Genomic DNA, 20335 nt, shown 5'->3' with positions numbered 1-20335 from the left:
TTAGAGCAAATTTGACATGGAGTACAATTGTTTATCAGGTCAAGATTTATCTGCCCTGAAATTTTCAGATGAATGGGACAACCTGTTGTTGGGTTGCTGCCCCTGAATCGGTAATTTTAAGGAAATTTTGCTGTTTTAGGTTATTATCTTTAATATTATTATAGATAGAGATAAACTGTAAACAGCAATAATGTTCAGCAAAGTAAGATTAACAAATAAGTCAACATGACTGAAATGGTCAATTGACCCCCTAAGGATTATTGTCCTTTATAGTAAATTTTTAACAATTTTCATAAAATTTGTAAATTTTTATTATTATTTTCCACTGAAACTACTGGGCCAAGTTCATTTTAGATAGAGATAATTGTAAGCAGCAAGACTGTTTAGTAAAGTAAGATGTACAAACACATCACAATCACCAAAACACAATGTTGTCATGAATCCATCTGCTTCCTTTGTTTAATATTCACATAGACCAAGGTGAGCGACACAGGCTCTTTAGAGCCTCTAGTTTACTTTATCCAAGAAGCCAAAGTTGCGTTTGGAATTTATTTGGTGACATGTCTGCTTCATTATTGTATTCGCTTTTTTACAAACCTTTGGTTCTTAAATATGTCAAAACGAAAAAATAGGCTCACTTATGTATTCCTGCATTAGAAATTATTCATCAAAATAATTTGTTGTTTATATTTGAAATTTTCCCTTCTTTATAAGACTTCAAAGCTGTTGATGTATAAACATGATTCGAGCGTCACTGATCTGTGATGAGTCTTTTGTAGATGAAACGCGCGTCTGGCGTAAATACAAAATTCAATCCTGGTATCTATGTTGGGTTTATTTTTTGTTGTTCAGGAAGACAACATATTAACATTCAATGTAAATGACCCCGATTTTGTTTTTTGTCTATGGATTTATGAGTTTGAACAGCGGTATAATACTGTTGCCTTTATCTAGTATAGAATAGTCAAAATGGACAAAACCAATAAATTCATGTCAGTAAAAAACGAGTTACAAAACGGAAAGAATCAATGTCAATCATATCTGAAGACGCAATAAGCATAAACTTAATTGAAAATGTGGTCAAAAGGAAATCTCAAGACAAAATCATTTGTTCAAAACAATATTTTAATCTTTCTCGTTAAAATAAATCGATAAAATCAAACAATGAAAATGCTGAAACGATAATTGATTAACACTTGTGTGTCGATTGAAATAATATCAGAACGGTCGTTTGATATTTGTGATAATTTGGATGGTTATTTTAATGCAGGGAATTTTTGGATATAAATATTCTGTCCACGTAAGAACTACAGAAATATCAAATGACCGTTTCCTTGTTATTTCAAAACAAAACGAAAATGATTTTTTTTACTCACAAAATTAAGGAAAGTAATTGATGTAAACGTTTACGATCATATACGATAACGTACATGGTTATGAAATACATATCGGTGAGAATACATTTTCGATATTAAACAACTTATTGCAGGTATTATTTACCTTTTACTTGTTCCTAAATTTTCTTCAGCAGACGAAGACTACGATCATACTTTGCTGTGAGGATATCAACTTTAGACTCGAGTCTACCATACCCCTTACAGACATCTGAATTAAACTTTCCATCGGATATTGTTATTTGATATGCTGACATAAAGCAAACACAGAACGCAATAATGAAAACTACTTGCTGCATTTTAACGTGCGCACACAATTTAAGTATCAACGTGAGTTTGGATATTTCAAAACGTTTGAAAGTATTTCTCTGTTTCTAATGAAGTAGATATTTATACAGATAACTGTTTCGTACACAGTTTGAATTGAAAGTGTTACCATGTCATGCAACACAGTGGATCATTTACAAGTTTCACACGCAATTTCTTTTTAGTGCCTTTGGAGCAAAGCTGTTAAAGTGTATTGAACAATAAGGATACAAACTTATTTGAAAAGAGAGAGACTGAAACATTTGTTTTTATATTTAAACTTAAGAGATTATACATACCGTGTTTACAGACTATAGACAAGCATACTTGCTATCACAAATATCAGAAAAGCCTATCAAACTCATGAACACCAGTATTAGAAATTATATAACATTAAGGATATGTCTTATTATTGCTCTGACTATTCACCAGAGTGCAATTAACATACGTGTAAGCAAATATAACCTTCAACATTGTGCAAAACTCATTCCGTACAGTCAGATATGAAATGTCTGAAATGTGAGAAAAATCTTACGAGAAAACTATTGTCCTGATTTATGACAAAATAATTAAATAAAACCAACCTGACAGACAGCAACAAATGACAAGCACTTGAAACATGCACATACTTATTGTAGTGGGGTTATACATGTTTTTTGGACCTCACTGCCTCCAATACCTTAAAGTAAAAAATAAGAACTGTGAAATCAATTACAAATGGCTTAATTCATAAGATTGATACGGAACACATAAAACAAAACAAAAATATAAAAGGCAAAAACACGAGACTCGTTTGCTATCACTGAAATCTAATTTAGGGCCAATTAGCAGAAATATAGAAATAATGTTCCCAAAGACTAAATTATTAATCAGTGAAAATCCAACGGATTCAGTGCGAACTAGTGAATAGCAACACATAACAAAATCGATGTTAGTACCGATTCTTCAAAAACTAATAAACAAATATATTACAGAACAATATCTCCTTTAAAGCATTGCTTCTTTACAAAAACATTTGACCGACGCTGAGATAACATTTTCCTCTTTAAATATTGGTTTGCAATTGGAATTAGTCCCAATATAAAAGAACGGAGGAATAAATTATCTAAATCTTTCAGGCTTATGAATTTAATCAGATGTGGCGTAACGAGACAATACTACAACACACCTGACCTCATGAGTACTCCGAGTTCAGACAGGTTCTGAAGTAATATGACAGAATCCACCAAAGAATGACAGCGATGCCATACTTCTTACCAGAGAAAACAACAAAATTTAACCACAGACACATCAGCTAGTGTGGCAAATAATGCTCCTTAGTACAAATTACTCACAAAAATTAATATTCTTTTATGTAAAAAATCATGGATTCTTACACTCAGACATCATCCGTTCTAGTAGCACAGATATTATGTAGAAATCGTGACATTTTGACTGTCCCTTTGGTATCTTTCGTCCCCCTTTGCAAGTATAAAGCATATGTGATTTCAGAATTTAAAACATATGTGTTTTGTGGGATTTTATTGATACTTATAGTATAAAAAAGAGAGGCGAAAAATACCAAAGTGACATTCAAACTCATAAGTCGAAAATAAACTGACAATCTCATGGCCAAAACTAACAGAAAGACTCAATATAAAAACTAAAAACTGAGCAACGCGAACCCCACCAAAACTGGAGGTGATCAGGTGCTGTGGAAGGGTAAGAAGATTCTGATTCACAAATTAAACGATCCGATGCTCTTGTTATATACGTGTGCATTATTATAATTCAGGATTAATAATGATAGGGAAAAAATATAACAAGATTATCGTATCGTTTACTTTGTTAATAGTACATTCATTCTAAAGTAACACCTCATAGACATTCATAAACAGTTGGCAATATCCCTTCTCAAAGTTATCTTTTCTACTATACTGTGCATGCACTTATTTATTATGTAAAACCGTAAATTGTCATCTACATTGTTAGTCATTGGTTTTCAGACTCAATGGCGTACAATCCACCATGTTCTACATTTGAAAATGTCTGTACCAGGTCAGGAATATGACAGTTATTGTCCGTTCGTTTGATGTGTTTTATAATTTGATTTTGCCTTTTGATTAGGTAACACAATTATGTGTGTTTTATACTTTAGAACTATATTAATAAAACTTCCTATCTCATGTCAGTATTATGTATAATTGGTCATTGTTTATAACTAAGTGTATTTTTTTCTGGTCTGGTTAATGTCTTGTTTTGTTTTGTTGAGTTATTGACGTTTATACCTCCATATACAGTTTTTGGATTGAAACCGTTTGTATAAAATTTTTATGTCTTTTTTAACTGAGTAAACCATAACAAAAATAATCCGTAATTTCTAAAGTTTAATTGAAGTAAATCATTCTGAAATTTCTGGTGCAATAACAATTACTTCTGACAACTGGAGGTATTCCTTGCCTTTAATGGTCACTTTGACATAACGGCCACTCATTTGCTGGTTACAATGGAATACAAGATGCTCCGCGGTCTTTCCTGGACCTTTATAATGTGCACATAAGGACATTTCTTTCAAGGATGGTCCAACTGTAATATCTACGTCATGTAGACGGTTACCTAAAATTATAAAAAAATCTTCAAATATGAAATTTTACCATAAATAGATATAAGAAGATGTAGTATGAGCGCTAACGAGACACCTCTTCATACAAGTCACAATTTGAAAACTGATATAGGTCAAAGTACGGTCTTTTAACATGGAGCTTTAAACCAAACCGAACAACAAGCTATGAAGGGCCCAAAAATGGAAAACCATTCAAATTGGAAATCAAACGGTCTATTCAATATTAAAAATGAGCAACCAGAAACGCTTTTAACCACATCAACAAACGACAATCACTGAAAATTGGGTTCCTGGCTTAGGACAGGTGCAAACAAAAGTTGAGCATGGTTTTTTGGCTAGCCTAACATTGCGCGTTTTGGCAATGTTTTAAATACCGCTAAAATCACAACATTACATGACAGGAATAAAGTACAAATAAATGCAAGAACAATCAAGACATAGAAATACATAGATAAATAATATAATACTGGTAGTAAATTTCTACATGTTAACCAAAGAATAACAACGAATACCTAAATCTTATTTACGACAGTACACAAAATCAGCATAATGGAATTACGAACTGTATGTATTAATGCCATAAAAGGTTACGTCACAGGTAAATTTATAAAAAATGGATATGCAATTGGGATAAGATTTTTAATACACTTCTGGCGTATTAAAATTTTGAACTTGTTGCCTTTTGTTGGCTGTTGTTCGTGTGATTCTTTGTTAATTGTGTTCTCCAATTTATTTATATTGTAGTCCTGTGTTGTCATTTTGATGTTATATTTCACATGGCCATAAAAGTGCGAGGTTTGGCATGCCACAAAACCAGGTTCAACCCACCATTTTTTCCTTTAAAAATGCCCTGTACCAAGTCAGGAATATGGTCATTGTTATATTATAGTTCGTTTCTGTGTGTATTCCATTATAACGTTGTGTCGTTTGTTTTCTCTTATTTTTGAGTGTAAATTCACATTGCGATAAGACGTGTCACGGTACTTGTCTATCCCAAACTCATGTATTTGGTTTTGATGTTATATGTATTATTCTCGTGGGATTTTGTCTATGTGTGTTACATTTTAGTGTTATGTCGTTGTTCTCCTCTTATATTTAATGCGTTTCCCTCGGTTTTAGTTTGTTATCCCGATTTTGTTTTTTGTCCATGGATTTATGAGTTTTGAACAGCGGTATACTACTGTTGCCTTTATTTAATTGTGTTATTTGATGTATTGTATTATAGTTATAAGAATATTGATATAAAAAAATTGTTATTAATTGTGTATTTTATTGTATTATCTAACCATGTAGAGTTTTCTCCTAAACAAATAAATCCTGTGCATTTAGTTGCTTTAAACTTAAATCATATAGATGGACTGAATAATTAATTATCTTTACTTTTACATACGAATAGAAAAAAAGAATATATTTAAAACTACACAACATAACAAAAAAAAACACAACATAAAACTAAATACACGAATGTTTGGTGTACAAATACCGAGACAAGTCTTACTAGTAGTTTTGCGAATTCACACTCAGCAAAACAGCCATTTTCCGGAATAGTTCACGTTCGGTACTTAAAAGATGTAAATGGTAAACCACAATCTAAGACAAGATAATATGTCCTTAGTTAGTTTAGAGACATACACATCGTATGGTGTAACCAATTCGTGATGGTGTCTATCAAATATATGGAGTGTCATTTTTAATCTTTCCTCCTCATTACCGTAACGTTTTAGAGCAGTTTCTGCGACTGGGACACACATGTACGAACATCACGTATCAACTGATATATGTAAACACCATATGATGGGGCAGATGGTATGTTACTGCTGAGAAATGGAATATTGATAATCGTGAAGTTGAAATTGTCCCGTTTGTCATTGATTTTAGTGTGAAGTCGTCAATCTGTGTCAATATTTCAAGTATCAATATTTCTTTAATTTCAAGTTCACTGGGATACATGAGATGAAAAAACTGGCTTAAATATGGGTTATTCGGTGAAATCATCAATATAACTGATGGTAAAATTAAAGAATTTCGCAAGGTGCTTTTTATTTTTGAATGAATTCGTGTTCATATGAGTACAAAAACAAATCGGCCAATAGGGGTGCACAATTAATACCCATTTAAATACCGACTGTTTTTTTGAAATATCAAAATTCCAAGCTCAACAAATATATTGTCGATCACAAAGTCCAGCATTTTGATAATATCATCTTCAGTATATTTTCTGGTAGAATCAGCGTGGTTCTTCACAAAAGAAGAGTTATCATAACCCAAAGCAAGAAATTTGTATCTACGATTCCCATCTTTATATATAGAAAAAGCTCTGTTTAACGAGATGGCGAAGTGGATTTTTCAATTGAGCATTGGGAATAGTAGTGTAAAGCGTTGTAAAATCAAATGATTAATTGCAGAGATAGTGATCTTAGATTTGGCAGTAGATCTTTAGGACTGTTGAGAATCCACATCTGATAAGACAACTGGTTGAATATATCTCATCACAAGGATGCAAGTTCCATATCAGGAAAGTCGCCTCCCAAAACAACAATATAATAATAATCTCACCACAATATTTTTGAAGGCCATCTATTTCTGTAGAAAGAATACTAGTCAGCACTTAATAAAGAAGTTTAGTCGAACATCTTTATGATCCAGCTATGTATCGTTCTTTAAACGGAGTTTTATAAAGTTTTGGTATCCTGTATAATTTTCTTTGCTTTCCTTGATGTTGATACCAGAAGAAAGAGGGACAGATTGGGATTTTTTTTTAAAATTTCATCTTTTGTAAATGATATTAAGTAATAAGTAGGATTACCAGTTTTGATGTTTATTCAAAGCTCTGTTGTGAACCATTGCAAATAGTAGTTTTACATACGAAGACAATATTATTGGAGGCTTTATTTGCTGGAACAACGACATATTTGTAACTGAAGTTACTCAAATTCATTGTCTATCAAATCAACAATAAACAAATTATTTATGACCTTAAGCTAAGGTAATTGGCGTTATTTAAACAGTATTTGACACCAAAGCTGTCAGTGAAGCAAAGACTTATAAATGAATCAATTATTTTACAGTTGACACAGCTATGTGGACTTTCTGTCCAGGAAGAATAACGAATTTGCTGGTATTTCAAAGGAAAGTCACTAATGACGATTGCTGGTGAAAATAGGTAATTTTCCAAATTCGCAGGTTCTTTAACGACACGGTGGGTATTTAAAGAATCCCGGATATGGGGTGAAATTCGCAGGTGTCACCTGCAGGATACAGGCCAGTTGATATGTATGCTTTTATTCACAATTTCCTCATCTCGAGTTCAACTATCTTTTTATTATTCTGTTATTATATTAGTCAGTACTATTCCAATGATTAAGATTCCACTTTGAATAGAGGAATGCTTTATATTTTTATTAAAAAAAAACAAATTTAACCCTGTCAATGTTCAATGGGACATCTATAGTCGTTGACTTTTGTGAAAACGCAGTACTGTTTTGACAGTAAGGGAAATCGACACTTAAGGAAGGACTTTGATATTGTCTGTGTATTACAATCATTTATAAAGTTTGGAACCGAAGTCACAGAACCTGAAATATTGCAAATATATACATATATACTTGTTTATTGGTGACGACCTGGTATAAATAAGTTAACAGTATTATACCGCTGTTTAAAAGTTATATATCGTTGATAGAAAACTAATCCGGGTTACAAACTATCACCGAGTGATACAAATCATCAATAAGTGGGAAACAACGAAACAACAGAACACCGAAATGCAAAACAAAAAAACCCAAACGACAAGGCAACATACATAGAAACGAACTATTAAATAACAACTGCCATATTTCTGACTTGGTACAGGACATTTTAAGACGAAACGGTGGATTCTTACCTTTTATTTGTCGTTTTTTAACCGTATGATACAAATATAACCAATATTTCAATCAATTGCTGAACACCATGATTATATAACTAAATCCAGAATACACCTCAATAACTAAATCTTTAGACAAATGGCGGACGATAGGATTTGTGGAATATACACACTGTTTTTCTAATTTTTTTTCCATAAATGCGATGGTATTGCTAACACAAAGATCAGACCCAGATTTTCTTGTAAGTGAAAACAGGAATAGAAATTTTATTTATAAAATCAAAAATACGCCCCAATATTTATAAAACAATAAAATATATATCAGCGGTATGCATCCAAATTCTAACATCTAAATATAGCTTACCATAACTTTTAATATGTTTATGATTTCAATTTGCTTTATATAGGAAAATAAAATGAGTGATTTGTTGAAATAATGAAATGAACAAATATTCCAAAAACATAAATATATCGTAATTTGCACTTGTCATCTTAAGGTAGATAGGGTGTCTTCCTCCATCTTGGATTTTGAAATACTAAAAAACAAGGTCTAGATCTTTGATGAAATGTGCAAATTTTTATAGTAGTAGGTAATTCATGTGTAAGAATTTTCATTATAATATAGAAAATGCCATGTTTGATCATATTTATGATTGTATTTTACAAAAATAAGAATTCTTTTGTTTGATTCATGTTTTTCCAACTTTGTCAAAAAAGGGGAGGCAACTCAAATGCAAGGGCAGATAATTCGGAGAGTGTTACTTTTATAATAGAATGTGTTAGGAATTTACCCATTTTTACATGTAGCTAGAAAACGAGTCCGGTGACCCCATTTTTTCTTTTTCTTATCTGAAAGCATAATATTGGAGCTATCTTTTTCTATTTTATCTCAAAATTCTATGGTGAGGTTTGCGTTTTATGGCGGAAAAATGAGTTTTCCATGCATAATCTATACAAAATCTTGGCAATTTTGCATAACCTGTATTGTGAAAATAAGTCCGGTGACCAATTATTTTTATTAATGATTTTAAACAAGCAGGATATGAACTACATTTTGGCAAATTATTAAAAGATTCTATGGATTATAATTTAGACACCCTATCTACCTTAACTCAAACCGTGGTTCCCAACCTGAAAGTAGGAAAATTAAATGACAGAAATGAACATACCAAGATGATCTGATCTGTTTATGATTTCAATCCGCTTTATATCATACACATGTCCAAGATCTACCCACCAGTATGGTAAGTTTTGAATAGCAGTATGTGAGAATGTGGTCGCATTACCATCGTTCGCATATTCAATTGCACAGCAAATATAATTTCCCCAGGAACGTGTTTTCATCTCCCATGAACTTTGTTGGCTTCTTTTCCTTAAGGCAACGTTCTTTATTACAGATTGTTTTGGTTTCCAATCTAAAAAAATAATTTAAGTCGTTATCAATTGTTAGCAAGTAAACATAAAAATGGGTCTTCAACGCAGCAATAAAATCACGTACCCTCAGGTGGTGTCCAGCTATCCCCCAAACAAAACTGTGTACCAGTTCAGTGAAAATGATTTCTTTATGAAAGCGTGACTGTTCTTTTAGAAGAAATTACCTTGATAATACGACATTTTTTTTAGATATTCGGTGAACAGGTCTTTCAAACATTCAAAAGAACTCTAACTTCAAATGTGCCTCATTCCTAATTAGAGACTTGTTATTTGAATGCCATGTGTATTCTTTCAACCATCAATATATAAATAGCAAGTTAGGCCCCCGTCACACTAGACTAAGACCAAGAAGATCCCACTTGAAAATTAAATATTTCAAGGTTATAAAAGAGTAAAAGAGGGCGAAAGATACCAGAGGAACAGTCAAAACTCATAAATCGAAAACAAACCGACGACGCCATGGCTAAAAATGAAAAAGACAAATAGACAAATAATAGTAAACAAGAAACAACTAAACTAAAGACTGAGCAACACGAACCCAAACAAAAACGTTAGGTGACCGTTCATGCCATGATCTTTCTAAGATCCTGATAAGATCCTGCTACTATACTGTCGTAGTAGCTGCGCAGGGTTGTACTACTTTCTACTATTCTGCTACGATAGTAATACATTAAAACACCTTTTGCTACATATATTAGACCTAACCACGACTCCTATGATCGCTGTTCTTTTCTACCAAGACCTTTCTGGTTGTATTGCGATCTCAATACATGTCTACAATGATCAAACCATGACTTCACAATGTTTTCACTACGGTGTCACTGTGCTCTTGAATATGAATATTTTCTTCCTCCTCGTAGTAGAATCGTACCAATATTTTTCTTAAAGCCAAATAAAGATGTTGTGAAATCGGGATGATAGTCACAGTGCAGTAGTAGTAATAACCCCATCACACCAATACTACGTTCCCTCTACTACGTCAGAAAGTATTAAAACACATTGGAACTTATGTCAGACCGTTGTCGAGGTACAGTCATTGTTAGGAAATGCAAAGTTTTTATGATCGTCCACGACCAACTTTGAACGTGCTAAAACATTCGTAAAAAAGGCGTAGGAAGATCATAGTAAGGACGTAGTAAGACAATAACAATCAGAACCAAGGAGTAAACAAAGACTCATAAAATCAAGGGACATTTACATCAACAGTTATAAATAATAGATGAAAAAACAACACGAACTCCACTAAAACCGGGAGTGAAATCAGGTGCTCCGGCAGGGTTAGCATTTCCTGCACCGTATACGGCACCCGTCGTGTTATTTCTTTGTTCAGTTCGGTAATGATGGAAGGTTATTATGACTGAGGAAGAATATCAGATATGATTTCTGACACACTTTTGTCATAATGGCCAATCAACTTCTTTCAACAAAATCAACGTACTTTGAGCTAGCTCTAGAGTAACAGAAATGGAAAGTTGACTATAGGAAAATTAAAATCATCGCGTTTGTCATAAATTTTGGTATTCAACCTTCCATTAGTAGTCTTTTCGAGAAAAAGGTCTAAATAAGAAGCAGATTTATCTGTGTCGGTAGTATCTTTAATTTCAAGTTCACTTGGATATATTAAATGTAAGTGATCACTGAATCTATTATTATTAAGAGACAGTACATCATCAATTTACCGAAAGGTGAACATTAAATGACTGGACTAATTTCTTTTCTCCTTTCTGTCCAGGCCTTGGATAAATTCTGCTTCATAAGAATACAAAAACAAATCTGCAAGCAGAGGAGCGCAAATGGTACCCTATTGGGATTCCAATAGTCTGTTGGAAGACCAAACCTCCAAATTCAACAAATATGTTGTCAATTAAAAAGTCCAGCATGGCAGTGATATCTTCTTCGGTGTATTATTTCCTTGACCCTGTATGATTTTTCACAAAGTAAGCTGAATTCATGCCCAAACTAGATATTTAAAACGTCTAGTGCCCGTTTTGTTAAAGAAACATAAGCTGACGAGTTCTGTCAGTCGAGCTTTAAGTTTAGTATGTGGAATAGTGGTATGAAGAGTTGAAAAATCAAAGGTTTTAATGTTGGTACAATGTATTAATGATTGAGATTGTAAATTCACCGATAACTCTTTTGAATTTTTCAGTATCCAAATTTGATTAACACCACTTCTTGAATTTAACGTTTCGGAATTTTTCTAAAGTCCTTCTTTGACTGCAGTGAGTATGGCAGTAAGAACTTTAGAAAGGGGTTGAGTGGAGATTGAATGATCGCAGAACCTATGTAATGGAAACGCGGTGTACTCGCGGTAGACAATGGAACATATTTCGTTGCGACCTTGCTACGACTTTACTGCGATTATACCGATTTCACTATGTCATTATCACGCTTCTTCTACGATTTTACTAAGAAAAGGAAGACAAGAATACGCTGCTACTACTGGCTTGTCGTCCTCAGCACGACTTCACTACGATTCTTCTACGTCCTAGTCACTATAACTATACGATCTTAACCTGTTAATGTACCTCTTCTATTAGCACCGTGATGTCTTAGTGGTTTTTTTTAACCTTAAATGGCATGTTTTCTCAATGAAACCGTACAATGGGAGAGTTAAGAAATTTAATAGGACGAAGAGCGTAGTGACAACGTAGTCGTGTTTCGGTCAGAGTAACCTCGTATTGAGATCGTAACGCGATCGGGAAGGTCTTTATAGAAGTGTCCAGAGATAGCGTAAGTCGTGGGAGGACTTATTTGACGTAAAAGGAGCCTTTTAAGAGTGTAACTAAAACCTGCTACCGTTGCAACAGAATCGCTGCAGAAATCATATCAGGATCATTGCACGGTCATGGTATGAACGTTAAAACTATTACACCACGATTTTCAATACGATGCTTCTACGCCCATTCTGATATTACCGTCATTACTACTACCTTTATATGCGTCCACTACACTAAGTGTGGCCACATCTGCACTAGGAATGTTTTGAGCACGTTCAAAGTTGGTAAGGGAACTCCACGATTATCACAGCCTTGACACGTCCTACTACAACCCTACTATGACCACCATGATCATTCTTTGACCACCAAAATGTTTCATAATTTTAGAAGTCGTTGCGAGATTGAGGTCCGTGTGTGATGGGATAATTCATACACGGATAAGTGCATAGTACAGACAACCTTCAAGCCTTGATGATGGCTAATCACAACGTGGAGCACCCCGTTTACAAAAAGCGCAATTCCCCCTTTTTTTATAGATTTCTATATATATAGTTTTCTATCTAAGACAGTTTTCGAAAATAGTTACAAGAACAACATATTTCCATTAAATGGTGTCCTTTTTCTACCAAAATAGCAAAATTCGAGTACAGTACGCTGTATGAGTTTTGCGTAAAACTGTTTAAAAATATTTGCAGGGCAAATAAATTCTCAGAGTACCAACTTCAATTTATATCTCTACTAGTTGTACACCATTCTGATTTATCAATATACATTTTAACTAGATATAAGAAGTTCAGGAGTAAATACAAAATGAATCGATTGATATGCAGTAAAAAACAACACTTTTTAAGTTAGGTTATTAAACAAATTCAAAAATATATCGAGAAAACATCTTATACTCGAACATACATAGATAAGACCTTATTTTGAAATAAAAAAATGTTTTGACGGATAACGTACTGTTTTAAAATATTGATTTTTAAATCTATACCCTGTACAGAAACACCTTTTGAATCGTTATTTTCACGAGAGATTTTTTTTTAAGTTCACTTGACAAAATCAGATCGGTATATTTAGAAACTAAGACGTAAAACTGCAATTTGGTGACTTTAAAGAATGTACATGCTTTTTTAAAAACTTAATTTATTTTCATATATTTTCTTTTAATACTGTTGAATTAATACCCTCTTTAAATTATTCAATTGTTTAACTATAAATCAGTTTCGTCGCCGGCATTTTTATACTTTCTATTCTGTCGACTTATTTATTAGATAGGATTTTCCTTTGTCCTCGCCTTAACGGGTTGGCAACTGTTAATGTAACTCAAAAACTCAGAGAGAAAATACACTTAAACGAAAACTAAGCACTCTCTAAGACTAAAAAAATATTAAGATACTGATGAAACAAAGAAAAAAAGAAACAACAGAAAATTGTATTCTTTATCATTTTAGTACAAATCGTATTATAGAATAAAGTACTAGACCATTTATGGTACTTGGATAAACAGTTATGTGTCGTAGTGACAGCGACTACATCTGAATATCTGAATACGAAAATTCTTTATAAAAGGAAAATATGTTTACGCCAGAAACCTGTTTATAATTGAGATACCAGTCTGAGATAAATAAAAAAAAAAAAACTCTCGGGGTTATGTCAAATTAACACAGAAACTTCCTTATTTTCTATTTTCAAACCCGATAATTATTGGCTTTTTTCTTCCTTTTTTACTTTTATCTCTTAATGTTGTTATTTCGAATACAAATCGACAGTGTACAATCAAAACATGTATTCTTAAGGTCAATAGATCATGACAATAGAAGAGTAGCAAAAAGTAAAATCACAAAAATATTGAACACCGAGGAAATTTCTAAACGGAAAGTCCCTAATCAATTGTCAAAATTAAAAGATAAACACATCAAATAAACAACTTTCATATTCCTGACCTGGCACAGGCATTTTTTTACGTAGAAAATGGTGGATACGACCTGGTTTTATTGTACTAGCAATTAGCAAGTTTTACACCTAAGGTGTTTCTGATAAAGGTTGAAAGTTGTCTTATGTTTTATAGAACAATGTTTTCGATATATCCTTGGTAAGTTTGAAAATAATAAATGCTATACGTTGTTGTAATTCTTATATATAGACAATAATAGTGCATTGACTTGACATATCAACGATATAAGGATGAGGCTTAGAAACGCGGAAATGTGAGGCTGTGCCGAGCATTTTCCCCGTTTCGGGCCGAATCCTTATATCTTTGATATGTCAAGTCAATGCACTATTATTGTCTTTATACTGCAATCTAAAAAAACATTTTCAATTGTTGTTTATTGTGTTAATGTTATTTATTTGATTTAAATATTGGGAAAAATCCCCCTTTAAAAAGGCCTCATATCACACAGACGGAGAAATATAAAACACGATGAAATGTACATCATTACCGCAATCAATGATGAACGAATTCGTTGCAGACTAAAATATCAACAATAAGCATAAAACATAATGATTTATAGGTTGCAAACAAAAAAATATTAATAAGTGAAATATGTTTTCCCATAAATTGCAAAAGAAACAAGTTTGAGTCGTTAAACGCATCGTTGTTTACATTGGAAACAAGAACAGGTTGAAGAGGTCGTATGAATAAATAAATATAATTTCGACAATGTCTATTTAAATATTCATGAGGAAAAGTGATATCAGGTCAGTGACTGTATATGGCATAGAAATATACAGTCAACGCATTTTGACTGCTCAAATAGAACGAGTGCAGTATAAACTATTATATAACATTCATTGAATTTTATTTTGTATTAATATTGTGACTGATGTAAACAAGAAATAAGTTCCGACGCACACTAGAGATCTTTCACATAATTTTGTCTTATGAATGTTTAATTCATATTTTTAACGTAACAAATACGTTGATATTTATTTTATATTTTATTTTCTTAAGCACTTTTTAGAGCTTTTATTTTTAAAAATATTTTTAAATTATATGAATTAGTTTTTGTAATAGTCAAATGATAACGCTCGTCGATTTACACACATTATCTTTAAAAATATGAGATTTGCTCAGTCTGAAACTAGAAAACAGGATTGATGAAATTTTTCTTCTTCTGTTAATTGAGAAATGAAAAATAGAAACTATATTTTTCGGCATTTATTTAAATGGAACATAAAAATAAATTAAGAGAAAGAACTTGTATTTCAAGTAATTAACCTGTGGACAGATAAAAGAATTTCTACGAATAAAATAATATATCTACCATTTTGTTCAGCATATTTAAGTACTAAATTTGTCTCTCCTTCAAGGTGCAATTCTTATCGAGATAAATATTTCAAAACTCAGACATCCTTTTCAATTTGAGGAATTCATTTCAGAAATATGACAGTTGTTACTCATTCGTTTGATTTGTTTGAGCTTTTGATTTTACCATTTGATTTCGGACTTTCTTTTTGAATTTTCCAAGGAGTTCAGTATTTTTGTGATTTTACTTTTTTCAGCACCTACATGGAATAACGATCATGTTAAAATTGATTATGTCAGACTTTTTCAAATGACCTGTTAGATAAACATGGAAATATATTAACATTCACAATTTCGAAATAATGTATAATTTCAAACCCATGTATCTATAGTTTTATGGGCTTATACTAACACAAAAAAAGTGGACACACGTAATTAAAAATCAACACTGAAACAGTGAAAAAGATCAAGCTATTATGCCTTTAGATATAAATATTTTCTGCAATTAAGAAAAGAGCTTATACCGTTTTGGACCGAGATATTTTACCTATAGATTTTGCAGCAGACAGAAATGGGAAGGTATTCTAAATAACAGTTATAAAAAAATGGGGGGAGGGGGAGTAAAATCACAAAAATACTAAACTCCGAGGAAAATTCAAAACGGAAAGCCCCTTATCAAATGGCAAAATCAAATGATAAAACACATCAAACGAATGGATAACAACCGTCATAATCCTGGCTTGGTACAGGAATTTTCAAATGTAGAAAATGGTGGATTGAACCGAGTATTATAGCGTTTAACCTCTCACTTGTATGACAGTCGCATCAACTTTCATTTTATTTACAACGATGTTAGAACTAAACAGAAATGATAGGTAAAATAGTCAAAATATAATCAAAATATAGTCAAAATACACCTCTGTGTTACCAAAGATTAAAAAAAGAACTCACTAAGTTATGTTGGTTTCAATATAGAACTATTCATCAGATTTTTGTTTAAATCGCTGTAATTTAGTGGTTGTCGTTTGTTACATATTTCTTTTTCGTTTATGTTTTATACATAAATGAGGCTGTAAGTGTTCTCGTTTGAATTGTTTTACATTCAATTCAGTGCCTTTCATAGTTGACTATGCGATATGGGCATTGTTCATAGTTGAATTCCGTACGGTGACCTATAGTTGTGAATTTCTGTGTCATTTTGGTCTCTTGTGGAGAGTAGTTTCATTTGCAATCACACCACATCTTCTTTTTTTATATCTACTCTTTAAAATGAATCTTTGTGTACATTTTGAAAGGAAGTGCCAGATTTCTTTTTGGTTGTCACATTATAGCCGAAATTTGACACAATCTGAATCATGGATGTTCGATAAAGTTCATATCGAAATTCTACATTTTGATATTGTCATCTCATGAAAATTGTAAATTGAATTTCTATCAAAAATAAAGTTATTATATATGCAAAATACTTCATTTACAGATCTAAGATGCAAGATATAAAACCTTATATAAAAAGAATTCAGAGTTACATAAAAGAAAACTTGATTTCAGAAAAAAAACTTACATCATCAAAACATTTGTATCTCTATGTTCTTGTACTATTATAACTACTATTTTTATATTATTGGTTATGTTATCATTATCCATAGATTTCATATTGTACCATAGTATGCTTAGTATGCTTATTTATGTCACTTGCTTAATTATTGTGCCATAAGATAAATATATGTTGATATTAGTAAATTCACAAAGGAAAATTAATTTATAAAAAAAAACCCAAAAACTCAAAAACTATTACTGAAAAAGTGATACATGTAATTAGTTTGACGCAAATTCAAAACAATAGACCACTTTCGAGTTCATCCGTCACCGGAAAAAACTCGTCAATTATACGCGCCTTTATCACCGTCATTTGTGCGTTTAGGGGCGTCGTCACTTCCTTCCAATGTTGAGCGAGTGGTTATAAAACTATAATTCTATATTGTACGAATTATTCGGCAAAATGAATTCTCAAAATTGACAATCAACACTGCTGTCATTAGGGAATTGTCAGTAAGTACCTACAGAGCAACAATTATTTCTAGTTTATCCTGCACAAAGACGATCACTAAGACGCTTGATGAACGAAAATAGTGCAGGGATACAGGCGAGCCCCTCTATCTGGTAAATGACGTCATAAAGGCGTGCATAATTGACGAGTTTTTGCCGGTGACGGATGAACTCGAAAGTGGTCTATTACAAAAATGCAAAACAAGTTGAAAAATAATATTATGTACAATTATTTCAAAACCAAAAGGAAAAAAAAAAACAAAAAATCAGCCGTTAAAGTCAATGTATAAAACCAATAAAGTCTTCTATAATTAACAAATAGAAAGATAGATTTTTTTTTTATTTAAGGACGACAATAACCATCAAAATCTGTCTCTTCAAGAATTATACAATACAATAATTATACTATAGTATGACTAGTCAATTTTTTTTTATTGGAAATTATTCATAACTTTCGAAGTTTATCAGAAATGTAGTTTTACCAATTGTTCAGTGGATTAGAAGGAAATGATCGGGGAATTTAAACTATTTAGGAACGGAAGCGAGTTGAAATGATCGAATCAGACCAAAAAGAAGTGTGATATTGCCGTTAAGGAACCCCAACGATGGTTGGAAGATATGATGAAATGTCTTCAAAAAAGTAAAAAAACATAAACACCGAACACAGCGGAAATTTCAGACGAAAAGTTCGTAATCAAGAGGAAAATTCAAAAGCTTAAACACAACAAATGAATGGGTAACAACTGTCGTTTTCCTTACTTGTTACAGGCATTTTCTTATGTAGAAAACGGTGAATTAAACCTGGTTTTATGGATAGCTACGTTAACCGCTCACCTATATGACAGTAGAATTAAATGCCATTATATTGACAACGATAAGGGAAAAAATGTCAAAATTAAGGGCACAGCAGTAAACATTCTGTTAAAATCTTAATAACTATAAATACAATCAAATATGAAACAAAGAAACACAAAACAAAATTCTGTCTTGACGAAATTAACCGTTTTTAGTTAAATTTCAATATCATTATTTTCATATAAACAATTTCAAAAATGTCCTGTACCAAGTCAGGAATATGGCCATTGTTATATTATAGTTCGTTTCTGTGTGTGTTACAATTTAACGTTGCGTCGTTTGATTTCTCTTATTTTTGAGTGTAAATTGACATTGCGATAAGACGTGTCACGGTACTTGTCTATCCCTAATTCATGTATTTGATTTTGATGTTATATTTGTTATTCTCGTGGGATTTTGTCTGATGCTCGGTCCGTTTCTGTGTTACATTGTAGTGTTGTGTCGTTGTTCTCCTCTTATATTTATGCGTTTCCCTCAGTTTTAGTTTGTTACCCCGATTTTGTTTTTTGTCCATGGATTTATGAGTTTGAACAGCGGTATACTACTGTTGCCTTTATTTAGCAACTGAACAGACGAATGGTAGAAACGTAACACGTATCGACTAAGCTATTAAAACCAACAAGTCGTACAAATTTTCTTCATTCTCATGAACGATGCCAGAGATATTGAATTACAGGTCGGTCAAGTTTCGTTTCATTAATTATCAATTTATCACATCTGAAAAAAGTTTTAGTTACCTTTAACTTGTTCATTAACTTTGTTCAGTATTCGAAGACTGCTATCAAGCTTTGCTGTGAGGGTATCCTTCAATTTGTCAATTTTAGATTCCAGTTTATCGTACCCTTTGAAGGCATCTGAATTGACCTTTCCATCAGATATTGTTATTTGACATGCGGATATAAGACAAACGCAGAACGCTATGATAAACATTACTTTTTGCATTTTTATCGTGCACATTTTTGGTATTAGAGTAGTAGTTTCAGAGCTTTTAGTTCTAATTCTCGGTTTTTATTAATCTGGATATGTATGGAGACAGCTGTTAAAAACAATTTTGCGATGTAATGTTATACGATGGATCATTTACATGGTTATCACGCAAACTCAATTTTATGCAACTAGGGTAAACTTTATAGACTGGAAAAAAAACAGTATTTAAAAAGTAAAATCACAAAAATACTGAACTCAGCAGAAAATTCAAAAAGGAAAGTTCTTAATCAAATTGCTAACTCAAAAGCTCAAACATTTCAGACGAATGGATAATAACTGTCATCTTAGACATGTCCACCATAAGCCGATACCGCAACCGAAACCGAAACCGAAACCGAAAATAAAAAAATAGTAGTGAGATTAAGTGTACATGTTTATAATGTTAATTAGCACAACCCTTTTACTCTATATTATTGCTTGAAATGTGAGTGACTTAGATGGAGTTTTCCTTCAATTCCTCAGTTCACTTGAATCTATCAAAAAAGCAAAATGAAATTCAACCATTATTTAATACACTAATGCAAGTAATATACAATTTAAGATGATGGTACAATTTGTTTATGATGTACATGAATCATGAAACAAGTTTCGTCGTAGGGAAAGAGCTGCACATAGTTCTACAATAGGTACAGTATCGTTCCGACTATGTCTTTAAAGAGAACAAACTATTTCAAAATTTTCATTCGTCTTATGTAATGTTCTACATAAACTCTACGAATCTTTTCATTGACAAATTTGCGTTGATTTTGATTATTGAATTTTTACCGTGTAGCCACCTTACAGTATATTGTGTAGCAATAGGATGTTCAGATGATTATATGGTATCGCCAAGTAAGTATCAATCACGAAGAAATGGTAATAGTTCATGTGAACCAATCG

The 20335-nt window shown here is 32.2% G+C and overlaps 1 long non-coding RNA gene across 1 annotated transcript; it reads right to left on the bottom strand.

Annotated features, from left to right (window-relative positions):
* Positions 1-4053: 4053 nt before the first annotated feature.
* LOC139524723 (uncharacterized) lies at positions 4054-9582 on the bottom strand. The gene is made up of 2 exons (XR_011664837.1): positions 9337-9582; positions 4054-4295 (listed from the first exon to the last, which is right to left on the bottom strand). It is a non-coding gene; the product is annotated as an uncharacterized lncRNA (long non-coding RNA).
* Positions 9583-20335: the final 10753 nt, after the last annotated feature.

Source organism: Mytilus edulis, chromosome 5 (assembly GCF_963676685.1).
Source record: "Mytilus edulis chromosome 5, xbMytEdul2.2, whole genome shotgun sequence".
NCBI classification, from domain to species: Eukaryota; Metazoa; Mollusca; class Bivalvia; order Mytilida; family Mytilidae; genus Mytilus; species Mytilus edulis.
Note: the sequence above shows the minus strand (reverse complement) of the source record. Positions and strands in the feature narration are given on the sequence as shown.